The sequence below is a fragment of the Oryctolagus cuniculus genome, chromosome 13 (genome assembly GCF_964237555.1).
Source record: "Oryctolagus cuniculus chromosome 13, mOryCun1.1, whole genome shotgun sequence".
NCBI classification, from domain to species: domain Eukaryota; kingdom Metazoa; phylum Chordata; class Mammalia; order Lagomorpha; family Leporidae; genus Oryctolagus; species Oryctolagus cuniculus.
Window position 1 is genome coordinate 38,546,774 of NC_091444.1, and position 17,639 is coordinate 38,564,412.

A 17,639-nucleotide genomic window follows, 5' to 3' on the forward strand; every position below is an offset into this window, starting at 1 on the left:
CTCAGGAGTCTCTGACCACACCCTCCCATCAGCTCTCCACCTTTCTGATTCCAGTCGATCTTGCTAGAATTGCTTGTTTTTTCCTTGCCTTTCTTAAATATTTACTTATTTATTTAAGGGAAGAGAGACAAAGAGAACATTCTCCCAACTGCTGGTTTACTCCCCCAAATATTTGCAATGGTTAGGCCTGGGAGTGCAACCCTGGTCTCCCCAGAAACTCAATTACTGAGTTATCACTGTGGCCTCCCAGGATATGCATTAGCAGGGAGCTGGAGTCAGGAGTCAGAACCAGGAATCAAACCATGGAACTCTCAGGTAGGACATGGGCATCTTAGCCACTGCACCAAATGCACACCCCTTGTCCCATTTCTCGCCTCCCCAGGGAGCCGTTCCTGACTCCAGCCTCCCAGCCCTCTTCGCCAGTGTCATTTGTTAGGTCTTTCCATCTGGAAGGCTGTTGGTTGTTAAGCCCCTTCTTCAAGTCATCAGAGAGGATTGCTACACCTCTGTCTTCACCTTCCTCCTGGAAAAGACTCAGGTGGGCTTAGGAATAAAGGCCCAAGTTGTCTTTTGGGAAAAACAAATTGAGTCTGTATTTAGTATTTGAATCATTTGGATCAACTTCTGTACTGTTTTAGCAGGGCTCTGTATGACCAAGTAAGAAGTGACTTGGTGTGCTAGAAAGTGCAGGCCGAGCTTTCAGCTGTATGCTCTCTCTCAGGGATGCTGTGCAATTGGTAAAGAGTGCTGGCTGGATCCACTGTCATCTAAGGCCTTCCAACTCTGAGAGGTCTCTGATCTGTGTGCAGTGAGACTCACAGCTAGTGTCTGCATTCCGGGAGGACAGGATCTGTGTATTGTTTGTTGAAGCCAGTGTTTTTCAGATTGTGGGTCACAACCCACGATATCAATTTAGTGAGCCATATTTAGTATTTTTAAAATGACCTGGGGATGTATACAGACAGAGAATATCCAGGTAGGTCACTCAGAGGAGGGATGATTATTACTTTGTGAAACTTTGCTTCAGTGACAGACACCTGTCTGTGCTTAACAAAGTAAAACACATTCCTTCTGTAGCTTGTTCTCAGAAACGTTTGCAAAACACTCGCAGAAAGCCAGTCCTGACCGACTAGGAGGCGACTCAAGAAGAAGGGAATGGATGTGACAGATCACCAGCACAGTCCAAGGCAGTGCCTGGAGGTTAGCTCCTGTCAGATTTTAAAAGGTTGAGGTAGTATGAGATTTGTAATAAAATATAAAGCCAGATTTCCACAAGTCTTTCTAAACCAGTGGAAACTGCTAGTCTTCTACCAAGATTTAAGTTTGGTATCGGAATATCAATATTCAGTTTATTACATGTCTGTCAGTTGTCAGGATATCAGGTGTCTCTGAGGAGGGGTGTATTAATTTCTGTATCTCTGGCTCCGTTCCTAGTGTTTTTTTTATTTTTATTGTTTTAGTTTGGGATTTATTGGGCTTGAGCGGGCTAGAGAGAACTCAGAAAAGCTCAGTGCTGGGAGCCGGCGTCCTCGGTGAGCTTGCCGGCCAGGGGCAAGTCGCCGGACTGGGCTGCCCTTCAGTCTTCTCCTCCTCTAGGTGGGGCCAGCGACTCCGGCCTGTCTGTCCGGTGGAGTTGGTGTGTGGGTCAAAGGCGATCGTGAATGTGACAAATATTTGGAAAAATACTCTGTTGAAATGTTTCAAAATAAATTTAAATCTGCGCCCATTGCCAAAAGGAGTTGAAATAGCCAAGGGCAAAGGTGTGAGATGGCTTTGATCTTGCTGTTTCTGAGTTGGGGACCTACGGTCGAGCTCTGGCCCCAGCTCTGCTGCTCAGCCTCACCCCTGTGTAGCTCTGGGCAGACAGCTCGGAATATTCTGTTTTGTGTTGGTCTTCCCCGAGAGGGTGAAGGGCACGGCCGTCTGGCAGTTTTGCCCACTGCTGCGTGCGTGTCTCCTCAGCGCTTGCTTATTTTCTCTCTTCTACAAACATTCCGTTCATGCCACGAGCATTCAGTGCCCTCCTGTGAGCAGGGTAGGGGCGGCACACCAGGTGGGTCTGAGAGCAGGAGAGGCCGACTGCTTTGCCGCAGGAGCCTACACACTCACAGGTGAGCAGGCTCACCTTCGTCTCAGCTGAAAACAACCCTTCACTCAGGAGCCATCTCAGGCTGTTCCTGCGTGCAAATAACAGGGGCCAGGACGCTTTGTGAAAACAGTGGCATGACCCACAGGAAGGAGATTGTTCTTTCCCCACTAAGCAGCTGGGCTAGACTGCTAGGAGCAGTCAGTACTTGCTGCGCTGACTTTGTGGTAGGTCACGTAGAGAACATGAACAATGGGTGCAGAGACAGTCGCTGAAACATTGTAAGAGCCAAGTGGAAGCAGTAAAAACCATGCACTGAAATGCATGTAGTGCTGTGGGTGTGTTAGTGAAAAATGCATGTGAGAACGCAGCGTGCCTGATAGTCATTTTGGCAAATGAATGAATGTGTGGGGCATACATGACTTATTTTCTGGTAGGACAAAAAAGTGTACTTAGTGGTTTATTTTTGAGTGAAGGGGCTGAGATACTAAGGAGGGAGGTTCTTATTTCAGTTTGTAGCTCTCTGCACTCTGTATATCTTCTAAATATACGTCAGGACTTTTAAAAAGCGTCAGTACAAGGACCGGCGTTGGGGAGTAGCAGGTTAAGCTGCCACCTGCAATGTTGACATTCCATATGCGCACTGGTTTGAGTACCAACTACTCCATTTCCGATCTGGCTCCCTGCTAATGGCCTGGGAAAGCAGTAGAGGATGGCCCAAGTGCATGGGCCCCTGTACCCATGTGGGAGACCTGGAAGAAGCTCCTGGATCCTGGCTTCAGCCTTGCTCTCACCTGCCATTGCAGCCATTTGGGGAGTAAACCAGTGGATGGAAGATTTCTCTGTTTCTCCACTCTCTCTCTAACTCTGCATTTCAAATAAATAAAATAAATCTTCAAACAAAAAAAAAGTCAGTAGAGATTATTGGGTTGTAAGATTAGAAATAATTTGGCTTCCTTTTTCTGTATTAATGTTATGCTTTTGAAGCACTCATGTTTGTAAAAGAACACTCAAAAGCCATCCAAATATTCATGAGCGCTTAATCATAATAAAAATATGCCAGATGAAACGTTATGTGTATTTCATTAAGTATATTAGTTTTTTAAAAAAATTCCTTTTCATTACCTGTGTCTCTTGCATCCTCAGGCTGCTCTCTCTCTACATACACACCTCCATCTCTCATTTGGTTAAATTCATCTGGGAATAAAGGGCAAAAAGACATTCCTATTTATTAACTTTGAAAAGTGGATAAATAATTAATAGCCCCAGGAGTCCCTGCGTGGACAGACAACAGGCCCTTTGGGCAGTCATCCTCGTCCTTGGTTTCTCTCTGGCTTTATGATAATCATAAATAATATTTAATGGCAAAACCATTATGAATGCTAACAACCACATTCTAATTATTACTAGAAAATTTGTTTTCTGAATTAGAAGCCCATTTAGAGGTGTTAGACTGGTGTCTAGACATTTAAAACTGAAAAAAATCTTCAAAATTTGAGTAGTTAAAAAGTTGTAAAAATTGTTGAAAGGGTCTCTGGATTTCTTTGATAAGTTACTTTTATTTTAAACTTGCATTACTTAATAAATATTAAATGTATAAGCAAACTTGAAGCTTTGTAGCCTTAGGGAAAAAATGAACCGAGAAGCCACGAATGCCAGTTGTTAGCAACAAAGGAGCCAAACAGTTCCTGACTTCCTGATCCTAGATGTGTGGTGCAGGGTTAACCCAGGCCAATGGACTGAGATACTTGCTGGTTCTACCTTGAAGCTTCTGGGGTTTACATTTCTACATGTAAGAGCAGCCTTTCTCAGTTCTCATATGTTGCTTGCTTGTTTTTGTTTTTTTTTTTGTTTTTTTTTTTTTTTGTTCTTTTTTTTTCAAAGACTGAGTGATTTGAAAGGTGGAGTGACAGAGATCATCCATCTGCTGTTTCACTCCCCAAATGGCCCCAACGGCCAGGGTTGGGCCAGGCTGAAGCCAGGAGCCAGGAGCTTCATCCAGGACTCCCATGTGGGTACAGGGGCCCAAGTACTTGGCCCGTCCTCTCCTGCTTTCTCAGGTACGTTAGTAGGGAGCTGGATGGGAAACAGAGCAGCTGGGTCTCAAACCAGTGTCCATAAGGGATGCTGGCATCGCAGGTGGCAGCTTTACCTGCTATGCCATGATATCAGCTCAGCTCCCTCATATATTTCTTCTTCTTTTCTTCCTTCCTTTCTTTCTTTTTTTAAGATTTGTTCATTTGAAAAGCAGAGTAGCAGAGAGGCAGAGGCAACGATAGATAGGTCTTCTCTCCATTGGCTCACTCCCCAAATGGTCACATTGGCCGGAGGTGAGTTGATCTGAAGCCAGGAGCCAGGAGCTTCTTCCAGGTCACCCATATGGGTGCAGGGGCCAAGGACTTGGGCTATCTTCCACTGCCTTCCCAGGCCATAGCAGAGAGCATAGGCTCGAAAGTGGAGCAACTGGGACCTGAAACAGCACCCATATGGGATGCCTGCACTGTGGGCAGCGGCTTTCCCCCACTACACCGCAGCAACAGCCCCAACCCTCATATATTTCTGAAAGATAAGGATGTCCACTTTCTGCCACAGCTTTGACCTCTTTGAATGTCTTTGGCTATCCCCAAATTATTGATGATACTCTGGCATAGAAATAGATGTGCTTTCAAGGGTTGGCTGCAGAGCTTCAGCTAATGTCCACTCGTTCCATTCTTACCTTGTCTTTGACTGTGGCAGGGCTTCCCTCATCACAAAATCAGTAACAGTCAGCAGGGTGGGCCAGGCATTGAAGTACTTTACACACAGTGTGCTGTTGGAATCCTCCCATCAGCTGATGACGTGTGTACTGTCATTGGCCCCAGGTGATAAATAAGCACAGAGACCGTGAGGCCTGGTGCCAGTGTGTGGAAGAGCTGGGAGCACAGGCTTTAGCACCCTGCCCTCAGCCTCGGCTCTGCACTGCTTCTCAGAGGTGGCTGGTGGGGAAGTTGGGAAAGTAGTCCTTGATTGCACTGCCTTAGGAGTCGAAAGAGCCCTGCAAAGCCTTTCTCAAACATCACCTCTTGTGTATGTGAGACCTTGGCCTCTCACCTCTGAAGCCTGCGTCTAAGTGAGCCCCTTGGGAATGCTGAAAGGCTTCCTTCCTCCAGAACCCTGGGAGGGGAGCCTGCACTCTCCTTGTGAGGGTGCAGAAGTCCTTGTCTCCTTGCAGGCATTCTGCCCGGTGGGGACAGCACACCAAGCTAGGTGAAGCCCAGAGCTTTCTCTGTCCAGGACTCTTTACCTTGAAATGAGCAAATGAGGGCAAGAAGGAATGAATGGATTTTCTTTCCTTGTGGGCTAGGAAAGCTTGCAACCTGGGGGACGTCCTGGGAGACATGTTAGGTCAAGGGGCCTCACCAGGTTTATTTATTTTTTAAAATCGTTTATTTTCATTTTGTTTTAAAGGAAAAGAGGGAGAGAGAGAGAGAGGGAGGGAGGGAGGGAGATCTTCCATCTGCTTGTTCACTCCACAAATGCCTGCAACAGCTAGGACTGATCAGGCCAAAGCTAGCAGCCAGGAACTCAGTGCGGGTGTCCCATGTGAGGGTTGGGGCCCCAAATACTTGGGCCATCACCTGCTGCCTCTCAGGTTGCACATTAACCAGAAACTGGAATTGGAAGTAGAACCAGGACTCAGACCTATACACTGTGATATGAGATGCCGGTGTCCTAGGCGGCATCTTAAGCACTACACCGAACGTCTGCCCTGGTCAGGTTTATTTTTGCAACCACTTGCATCTGTCTAATGAAGGTTTCTAAACTGTGAAGGCCTATAACGGTTTAGGATGCTGGAATAAGAAAGAGCCAGGTTTGATTTATATGGGAATCTGTACCTGGTTACTTGATTCCCTTAGCAGCGACCAGTCGGCTGGCAAAGGAAGATTCAGCTACCTGAGTGAGACGAGGCTAGAGAACATAAGCTAGTGTCGAGGGGCAGGCAGAGAAGTCAGCTTGGCGAGGCTGGGGGAGCTTCTGTTGTGAGTCTACTGCTTTGGGGAGGGCAGCCAGGCTGCCTAGAGCCTTGTGTTGCATCCACCCCAAAGAATGTGGGTATGTGATTGCCGTATCTACGTCCTTGCTGTTTTCTTTTTGGCTGCTGCTCTGGGGTAGGCACGATGCTGGTCAGTGTGCAGATGGGGTTTGAGTTCTTTTCTGTGTCAGAGACTCTGCTTGATAATGGGGGTATGGCCAACATGGTCTCTTGAGGTCTTTGTAGCCAGCAGTTCAGTGTTATGGTTTCCACTGTCACAGTGTCACAATGTTACTTGATTAGCAGGAAGAGGAATCATAAATGGCCGAAACTATAAAACATTGGATTAAAAAAACTTTTATTATGCAAGATTTTACACATTCACAAAGGTAGAAAGAATGATAGAGCGATTCTAATGTCCCCTACTGTTCAGCTATAGTAGCCATCAACTCATTTTTCGGCGTTTCATCTGTCCTCCCTCTTCTGACACATTTGAAGTGAATGAAAAGTATTTCATTTATAATATGCTTATTTTTTTTTTGCTCTTTTTTTTTTTTTCTTTTTTGACAGAGTGGATAGTGAGAGAGAGAGAGACAGAGAGAAAGGTCTTCCTTTGCCATTGGTTCACCCTCCAATGGCTGACATGGCTGGTGCACTGCGGCCGGCGCACCGCGCTGATCCGAAGGCAGGAACCAGGTGCTTCTCCTGGTCTCCCATGGGGTGCAGGGCCCAAGCACTTGGGCCATCCTCCACTGCCTTCCTGGGCCATAGCAGAGAGCTGACCTGGAAGAGGGGCAACTGGGACAGAATCCGGCGCCCCAACCAGGACTAGAACCCGGTGTGCCGGCGCCGCTAGGTGGAGGATTAGCCTATTGAGCAGCGGCGCCGGCCATAATATGCTTATTTTTATTTCTTTTTTTTTTTTTTTTTTAATTTTTTGACAGGCAGAGTGGACAGTGAGAGAGAGAGAGACAGAGAGAAAGGTCTTCCTTTGCCGTTGGTTCACCCTCCAATGGCCGCCGCTGCAGCCGGCGCACCGTGCTGATCCGATGGCAGGAGCCAGGAGCCAGGTGCTTTTCCTGGTCTCCCATGGGGTGCAGGGCCCAAGCACCTGGGCCATCCTCCACTGCACTCCCTGGCCATAGCAGAGAGCTGGCCTGGAAGAGGGGCAACCGGGACAGAATCCGGCGCCCCGACCGGGACTAGAACCCGGTGTGCCGGCGCCGCAAGGTGGAGGATTAGCCTATTGAGCCACGGCGCCGGCGCTTATTTTTATTTCACTATATAGCTTTAGAAGATAAGAACTCTTTATGAAAACATTACCACAATGCCATCATCACACCTAAAACATGAATCCCTTAATTATCATCATATGTGCAGCTTGCGTTCAAATTTCCCCAATTGTCTCACAATTTTTTTTAACAGCTTGTATGAAGCAGGATCCAAATAAGGCCCACACATTGCATTTGGTTGCTGTATTTCTAAATTCTCCCTCTTTCCATTTTTAGTAAGCCTTTTTCTATTAAAGTGTAATATATAGAGAAGAGTATATAGATCCTTTGACATAACTTCATTCTTTTTTTTTAAGTGAATATACCTGTCAGAACCACCACCCAGGTCATGAAACAGAACAATGGCAGGACCCCAGTGGTATCTCATTGTAATTTTAATTTGCCTCTCTGCTGACTACTGATGTTGAGCCGATTTATTTATTTATGTGTGTGAATAATTGTCGTTTGCATGTTCTCCTTAATGAAGTGCCTTTTTAAGCCTTTTGCTGCTCCTCCTCTTCTAAAACTGCTGCTTTTTTTTCTCACTGATTTGTGGAATTATTTTTATATTCTGGATAGGAGTCCTTTTTTGAGCTATATGTAAATTTCTGCCACAGTTTGGTTTGCTTTCATTCTCTTAATGGTGTCTTGATGAGCCGAAGTTCTTGTTGAAATTGTTCTCTGCATGGTTTGTGCCTTTTGTGTCCTACTTTAGAAGTCATTCCCTGTCCTCAAGGGCATGAGGGTATTCCCCTGGAAGTTTCAGTGCTGTGCCTTCACATTTATGTTACAGTCCTTCTGGGATCTGGTTTTGCGATTGGTGTGAGGTAGGGTCACAACTCACTCTTTTTTCCTGTGGACTGTCCCGTTGTACCACAACATACTGAAAGAATATCCTCTTCCCTCCCTGTTGTGTGGTGGGATCTTGTTAGGAATTTGAGGACTGAACATGTGTGGCTCTGCCTCTGAGCGCTCTCTCCACTTGGTCCCATAGGTCTGCTCATGTACCTTTATGCTTTGATGGGCAGAAGCTTGTGCTAATAGCATACCGACTCAGCTGCTGTCATTTTCTCAGGCTTGACATCTGGTGCTATGATTCTTTCAACTTTAGTTTTTTTTGAGATCGTTTTGGCTAGTCTTTGGCCCTTTGCATTTCATATAAGAAGGAAAAATATCTTGCCAATTTCCAGATATTATATTGCTGAGATTTTTATTGGAATCCTATTAAATCTGTAGATCAATTTGGGGAGAAAAGACATCTATACACTGTTGAACTTTTGTATCTAGCGACACAGCATATTTCTCTACTTATATAGGTCTTCTTTAATGTGTTTCTTAATATTTCCTAGTAATGTTACATGCTTTTCTGTATGGAGATACTACACACATTTTACATAGATTTATTCCCAAGAACTAGATGTTTTTTGATGCTAATGTAAATAGTAAGTTTAAAATTTCATTTTCTTCTTCCTGCCCTACTATTAAAGCTATTGACAGTTTGTCTTTGCTGATGAAGTGTCTAAAAGCCCATGTTAGGACTGCTCTTTAGAATTGAGTTTAGTGTGCTTTTATAGTTTATATTTGTTTCCCATTTACAGATAATCTAACAGTACAGCTGGTGTTTCATTCTTCCTCAGGTATCAGCTGTAATCTCCCCCGGGCGCAGTTGGACAGAGGGTGGCTCCATAGTCTGTTTGGGTGACGGTGGAAAGAGTGTCCTGGGCAGAGCTCATCCTAGGGGAGCTGGAGCCAGGCTGGACCCACTTGACCCCGCAACGAAGCTGTGAGGGAGGCCGTGTGGTGTCTGTCACTCATTTGTCTTCTAGCCTGGGTGTTCATGGACTCAAGTCTTGTCTGAGCCCTTCAGAGGACGGTAAAAATGCAAACAGCTGTTTTAGTGGTGATTCCAGTGAACACTGGACATAAGCTGTCCTGCTTTGCTGCCCCTTTGATATCACATTGCAGAAGGAGGAAGGCTTTGTCCCTCATCACGCCACAGAGCTCCTATGGCCTCGGCACTTTGCAGCAACACCTACCAGAGGTGTTCTCAGGGCCAGCAGGAACAGCGGTCTTGGGAATAATGGCTTACGTTTATCAAGAGCTTGCTATGTGCTAGGCACTATTCTAACTGCTTTGTAAATATGCACCACTTTAATCATCACAATGGCCCCTGTGAGGTAGTTTGGATAATGTCTTTATCATGGGGGAAATGAGGCCCAGAGAGGCAAAATAACTTGCCCCAGGTAGACACAGCTCAGAATGGCAAAGCCAGGCTTCACACCCAAGTTGGCAGGCCCCTGAGCTTGTGCTCTTAACATTAGATCGCCTGTCAAGTGACAGTAGCAGGTGGGAGCTGGCAGAGAAGAAAAAGAACAAACTGGGGTCCCTACAGAGTGCCTGGCCAAGGGCACCCATGGAGCTGGCCTTCCCGTGTCTGCCAGACTCCCCTTGAGGACTGTTGGAAGGATCTCGGGGTGGAGGTGGGGCTGCTGTAGGAGGGGCTGCGTGCTAAATTAGCAGTTTAGGTCAAGAGACATGAAACGTAGGTGAGGGAATCCAAATTTGGTCCGTCGATCAGATTTATAGGCTGAAGAACTGTTGCAGTCATTGGTTTTCCAGTTTTATCCCCTTAAATTTCCTTGGAGTAAGTGGAGCCATGACTTTTGGTCTGTTCTTTCTCTGGGGTGACAGGCACATCTATATTTAGACCAATAGTCATGCTTCTGTAGTGATGGATCAGTGTGTGCCTGCAAGGACGGCCGCACAGCAAGACAACATGTGTCTCTTTATGAACAGATAAATCATCCACATTGCAGCTCTGATGTGCACACGGGCCAGCATATACATCACAGGAATTTAAGTCCTTCCTGAAATCCTGGAACATACAGTCTGCCACAGGTATCCCATACAACCCACAGGGACAGGCAATCATTGAAAGAACTCATAGGACAATTAAAGATCTCTTACAAAGACAGAAAAACAATCATATGCCCCCAGACCCACAGCTTGCTTTGACTGACGTCCTTTTCACTATCAATTTTCTTACTTTTGATTCCTAAGGGATCAGCCCAGCTTATAAACACTGGGGATCCTTTCCATCCCAGACCCCAGCCCCTATGGTTAGGTGGAAACACCCCCTGACAGGAGAATGGAAGGGACCACACCCTCTGCTAACCAAGGGCCGAGGATATTCTTGTGTCTTTCCAGAGAATGCGGGACAGCCCGTTTGGATACCAGCCAGATTACCATTGTTCCTCATTCCTACCCCCATCTGAGCAAGCACTCCTGTGGTCTCCCATTTTGAGCTCTGGTTAGTCAATGACGGGTAAGATCCCCTGGGGGACAACCTAAGACAGGCACAGCCGCGTACGGAGACCACATGGAAACGGGGTCAACAATGGTGTGGCCAAGGATCATGCCTCCCATTGCTCAAAAATAAATGAAAAGGGAGAAATGTGGTGGAATGAGAAGGCCATGCCAAGATGGCTTCTGTCAAGCGAGCATCAGTTACTCAGGAATGGCTTCGAAACCCACTTGGCAACGAAGCCTGCCTGCTAACAGGCTGTGATTGGATGGCTTTGGAAACCACATGGATACGAAGCCTGCCTGGCAACAGGCTGTGATTGGATGGCTTTGGATACTGCCTGGCAACAGGCTGTGATTGGTTAGGGCATAAACTGCCCCTTGACCAAATTGGCTGCCTTGGCTATTTAAGCAGCTGTACCAACTGAAATAAACGAGTCTGCAGGCTGCTCACCTCTGGTCTGCTTTCACCCAACTCCTGGGGTCTGTGTGGTGACTCTGCGACTCGCCTCTACCACTCTCCTCCTCTCAGAACAAATCTACCGCAACAGATCTCTACACGTCAGAGGGGCTTCAGCACAAATTCACCCATCAGGCAGATAGACTCACATGTGGACTGGGACCAGAGATTGCCACTTGGGCCAAGTGTCCATGAGCTCAAGTAAGCAAGGATTCTGAGGCAGCCACATCACAGGCTGAATGGCTTTAGGGCTTCGGAGCCTGGCATGCGAGAACCGTTGGTTGTGGATTAGAGAACATCACAGTCTCTCCCACTGTTGGGAGCAGAAACTGGAATTTGCTTGAGCCCCATGTTTATTTTCCCTTCCTCATTTCTTGTGTCCCTAAGTTCTATCGATTCTTCCCTTTTAATGGCTTTCAAATCTATCTCCTCTTTCCTATCTCCATTGCCACTAATAGTTTGAATCCTTTACATCTTTTTTTTTTTTAGCCCAGATTAGACAACAGCCTCCTAAATGCTCTGTTCTTTTCTCTAATTAGTTGCATTCACCGCCACCAAAATTATCTTTCTAAGACATAAAATCATTATGTGACTTCCTTCCTTAAAACTATTTCAATAACTCTCCTTGCTTAGAAGATAAAATTTAATGCCCAAGGAGTGGGGTCCACAAGGCTCCTTCAGAACTGGCCCAGGCTTCTCTTTTAAGGCTCATCTACCTGTCTCCTCGCTTGTGGCCCTGCCAGAGCCGCTGGACTTTAAGACTCAGGGCCTCAGTGGTGATGTCTCTCAAAGACAGCACCTGCCACCCCACTGCTTACTCTTGCTTGGCTAACTCTTATCTTTCCCTAGAGGTTATCCTCATCCTCACCTTGGGTAGAAGTGTGATACATGCTCTAAGCATTTCCCAAACATCCCACTGCAAAAATGTCTTGTCTGTCCTGATAGACTGTGAGGCCCTTAAAGGAAGATCTTCATCCTCCTCAGAGTCCTAGTGCACCCAGGCACTTTGCAGATGCATGCTGACTGTGTTCTTTCATGCACCCACCCACCCATCCATCCATCTATACATATGTTCTTTGAACTGATAGTTTTTTTTTTCTTAAAGATTTATTTATTTGAAAGAGTTACAGAGAGCAGAGAGAGATAAAGATTGAGAAAGGTTTGGTTCACTCCTCAAATGGCTGCAACAGCTGGATCAGAGCCAGTCTGAAGCCAGGAGCCTGGAGCTTCTTCTTGGTTTCCCATGTGGGTGCAGGGGCCCAAGGAACTTGGGCTATCTTCTACTGCTTTCCCAGGCTATAGCAGAGAGCTCAGAAGTGGAGCAGCTGGGACTCGAACCCACATATGGGATGCTGGCAGTACAGGTAGTGGCTTTACCCACTATGCCACAGTCCATGTCCCCAACTGATATTTTTTGAACATTTTCTATATACAAGGCACTGCTCTAGGTGCTAGAAGTATGTAGCAAACAAGACACAAAATGCTTCTTTCCACACAGTTTATATTCTTGCAAGCTTTTATTCTAGTTTTACATAGTTTCTCCTAGGGAAGGCAGGCAGTAAAGAGGAAACATATCAGGTGGCGTGAAGTGCTTGGCAGAGAAGTAGAGAGGGTCCTGTGACAGCACGCGTGGCGTGGGGCTGTCCGGGAAGGCCCCTCTCAGAGGACACCCTGGAGGTTGTGGCCTGGACGCACAGCTCTACTGAAACAGGACAAAGATCCTTCCAGGTGGAGGGGACTGACGGCACAAAGGCAAGAAGAAGCCTGCGAGAACAAGCAGGCTTCCGGAATAAATACGCTGGTTACCTAGAGCCAGGGCAGTACCAGCGCAGCGAGGAGGATACCTCCAATGGAGATAGAACTGAGGGGATAGATTGTCTGGTTTTGGGGTCAAAGGTCATTCGTTCTTTAAAGCATACTAGACTGGCAGCTGCTGAGTACAAAAGAGAAAGGCACTGCTGCTCACAACACACAAAAGCACCTAGGAATGCTGGTGCCCAGCACCTCCCTCCTTGCCACTTGCCCTGGAGCCAAGCTACCCATTCCGAAGACACTGCCCAGCGATAACCCCCTTGGGTTTCCGTTATTCGGGCCTTCGCTTTGCCCGAGCTGCACAGTTAATACACCCTCGAGAATGTGAACACGTTTATTTGCTCTGAAATACGCTCGCTTCAGCTTTACAGTGGGAAAAGTCCATTCATTTACCCACCTCTCATCTATTTCCCAGCTTAATATTCCTTCCCTGTTCTCCCTGAAAAACAGGGCGTCCTGTATCTGCAGTCCTGTGTACTTTTGTGCAGGGCAGCAAACCATGTGTCCCTGTACCCACATGGGCCCTGGCCGAGGGTTACGTAATGAGAGCCGTTCCAGGTACAATTGGCTCACGCAGGAGGCCACGATGTGGCGACCACGGAACTCACTGCAGGTAGGTCAGGCATGAATTTGCTGAGCAGGAGTTGTGGCTCAGGGCAGCCTGTTGGCCAACTTTGGTCTGACTTAAAATGTTCCCTTGAAACCTAGGGTTTGGGTTCAAGAGACCCTAAAGAGTTCTGTTTTATGGGAGGATGCTCCCTCCACCATCATGATGTACTGGTGATAAATGCTTTAAATTTTCTGCAGCCAGTGGGTGGGTATCATAAAGGAGATCTGGCCTGATAAGTGTTCATACAATTGTGGTTTTATTAACCGAGAAGCCGGGCCACACCAAGGCCACATCTAGACAACATAACAGAACCTGTTCTCTTAACGATGATCTAGTTTTGTTTTTGTTTTGTTTTCCTTTTAATTATATTCCTGGTTCTTGTGGAAATTGATTATCTATAAAGCATACACAATCATATACTACGGTCATCTGGGACTGAAAGGAATTTTGTCTGAAGTTTTCAGACAAGGTAGCTGAGGCCCAGATGGCTGGATGTCTTGCCCAGGGGAAGAGGCTGGGTTGGTGTCAGAGCTGGATCTACCAGTCTTGGGTCCCTGACTTCCAGGGTAGTTCTTCTACCCAGTCACGTTTCTTCTAATCGGTAAAGGGAGGTCACAACGTGATGACCCCATGACCTTACTTTTTTAAGCTAATAGTCCACATTAAAAACTGAGAGATTAAAAAGTCTAGATTTCTGGTTTAACTTAGAAAGCCAGGGTGTACCCTTGTGTAAGACAAACAGTTGCCATTAAGTATGGCTTCTGCCTTGTACAGGTTACGCACCGTCCACTTTGCCACGGTCTCCACCACTCCTGTCTTCTGTCAATTGCCATCTGCAGTCAGACTTTCACTGTTATATTTCTGATGATAGAATTAAGAGGGAAATAAACTATTTCTCATGTCTGTGTCTCTGAAAAGCATAGACCATAGTTCAAGAAGAAATAGAAAAAATAAAACATTCCAGGGCAAAAAGGAATACAGCTTATGATCATATCATGAAACAAATCTGCTTGGTACTGGGGTTGCAATACTCTGTGCACCTAAACTCTGAAGCATAATTGGAAAAACTTTGGATACATTGTTTTCACTGTGAGGTCTTGGTAAACCTTTGTAACTTGTGGTTTTTTGTTGTTATTGTTTGTTTTTTAAAGATCTGTTTGTTTATTTGAGAGGCAGAGTTACAGAGAGAGGGAGAGACAGAGAGAGAGAGAAGTCTTCCATCTGCTGGTTCACTTCCCAAACGGCTCCAGTGGCTGGAGCTGGGCCGATCTGAAGCCAGGAGCCAGGAGCTTCATCTGAGTCTCCCACGTGGGTGCAGGGGCCTAGGCACTTGGGCCATCTTCCACTGCTTTCCTAGGCCATTAGCAGGGAGTTGGATGGGAAGTAGTGCAGCTGGGATTTGAACCAGTGCCGATATGGGATGCTGGCGCCAAAAGTGGAGGCTTAACCTATTACACCACAATGCCAGCCCCTACCTTGACAAATTTTAGAAGATTTTCATAGCATAGAGAGGAGAAGAAAAGTAGAACAAAGAGACTCCCCCCACCCCCAAGCTGTTAAAATCAGAGATCAGTTAGTTTAGACACCGAGCCAAGTTGTCCAAGACTGTGCACTGAGAACCTCCTCGTGTTGACTTTGGGCAGGATTATCTTGAACTGTTCCGGTATGATCTGGTAATCATGGCAGTACGGCTGCTGGAGAAGTCAGAACTGAGGGCTCCCTCTGCTATTTGCTGAAGTGACAGTGAAACTGAGTGAAGGAGATGAGCTAAGTTACTCCGAGAAGGAAATGACAGACCACACCCAGAATGTCCCACACTTGAGGTTCCTTGAGTAAGGGGGCCACATGGTCCCCACCCAGTGCTGTGGTAGAGCCATTTCCAGCCTCGTTTCTACTAGGGAGTTTTCCTGATCTCCGCCTCTAGCTGTCCTTCAGCTCCACCAACTGATACTTCCCTGGCAAGGCCAGGAGGCTCTATAAGGTTAAAAATAATCCAGCTATATTGTGTTGAACATAATTGAAGTGTCATGAACCGTCCGAAGAGCAGGAGAACCAGTTCTCTCTGGCTTCTATTGGTGTAGTCTGTTTACTTTCCTCCTGCCCTTCGCCGTCCCTGAATCTCGGGCTGAGGCCTGATGAGGAGAGTCTCTGGAGTTTCGACAGGCACAGCTATTTGTCACTGCTGGGGAAGCTGCGTGGCCACATGTAGGGAAGGCTGTCCTATGGGAGGCATAATTAGGGTCCGGGACCTGTCTGCGCCCAGGCTCTGGGGGGAGGGGGTGTCGGGAAGTCTTTTCTTTCTGTGTGTTCACATTGATGATGGCTTTGCTTCCTTTCTGAATTCTAGAAGGGAAGCAGCTCCTGGTGTTGATGGAGTTCTGAATCAGGTTTTTGCCCCAGCTGACTGCTGGGCTGGGAGGCGGACCTCTTGTGGAAGAGGAATTAAGTAGAGGAGGAGTCATTGTCATTAGGATACCATACACATGGCAAAGCCAAACAGAACCGCCCACCTCCTCGCTGACTCACCTACCCAAAGCGTGATTAACCAGGAGGTGGTGGGAACAAGCAGGTATCTGATTCAGTGAGATGGTGGGGGTGCCCTTCATCACCCCATCGACTGCTGCTTTTCTGGATGGCCTAGAAGCCGGGAGATCTCAAAATATGCATTAACTCGTGAAGTCTTTCCTGGCCTTGTGACACCCTTGCCACTTACTTGGTCTAAGAAGTAGGACTCGTGCCAACAGCAAGACTTCACAGGGATATGTGATGCTCTTTGACGTCCCGGGAGCCCAGCACGTCTAGGATTATCCAGAGGTCACCAGACAATGACTTCAGTGCCCTCAGGGGAGGTGCATCATTTGCCTGGACTCCTTGAGGTGGATGAACCCAGAAGAGATCTGCTCTTGGCTCAGTCTGACCCACATCAGGGCGAGCGCTGCCACTAGATGAGCAGGGCTGTAATATGGGCATCATGAGAGAGTCGTCTGTCCTGTGCCTCTTGGACATAATAGGATAATGGAGGAAAGCACCAACAGCCAGCAGCTTGGAGTCCATACCTGTGTTGGCTACATCAAAGCAACATTTACTATCTTAGTCATGGAAAATTCATGTCGTGGCAATGTAAACACTGCTTTATCCCCTTTTATGTTTATATGAAGCAGCATTCAGCTTGTACATTATGTTTGAAACATCAAGTATAATGATTGGTCATATTTGAATGCATACTTGAATATGAATACTGCCTATGTTTTAATAGTAACTGGTGTTTTTATTATGTGTGTGGCACCATGGGTGTATCATTTTAAATTATGTCTATAGCATTTCAAGTGTACATGACTAAAATAATTATTATTGCTTCATGTGGCCTATATAGGATGTGCCAGTTTAGCAGATGTGGTCATTCAACGCATAAAAAAAAAGCTGCCTTAACGTGCCTGTTGGAAGTCATGGAAATCACAAGTCCCTGCAGAATGGAAATGTAACACTGCCCAGGAAGTGTTGAGTGCTTTCCTTGCCTCTGCTCCTCGCACCACCTGCTGTGGCCTTCCACAGGCACAGGCTTGGCATCCTCCTTCATAGTGAAGTTCCATGCGGGAAGGCCTGCCACATCCTTTCCCTAGTACCCTGACTCTGGAATGGAGCATGGGGCAGGGGGAGGCCTGGGCCAGTGCCAATGGGGCCATGCTATAAGGACTCTCCAGCTATGCCACCCCAGGGTCGACATCTGCTCATGCTGGAGCCGGGGTCACTGTTCCCTGCATGCCCAAGGCTGTGTTGAAAGCACGTCACCAGCCGCCTTTCTACTGGGAAGGATGCGGGTGATCCAAGAAGATACAGGATGAGGCTTGCCACGGGTATCACCTGGAGGCTTCTAGTGTGTTGACTCCACAGGAGCTGGGTGTGTGGTGCCAGCAGCTGGAGCAGCACAGCTGCCTGGGCCTGGGCCCTGGAGGAAGAACTGTGTAACCACCCTGGATGACAGCCCGAACGTGGGGAAGGGAGACGCCCCAACCTCTGCTCTCAAGCAGGGAGCGCTGTGGTTTCCAGGCCAGCAGCTCCAGACCACAGCAGGGTCAGGCCTCTAA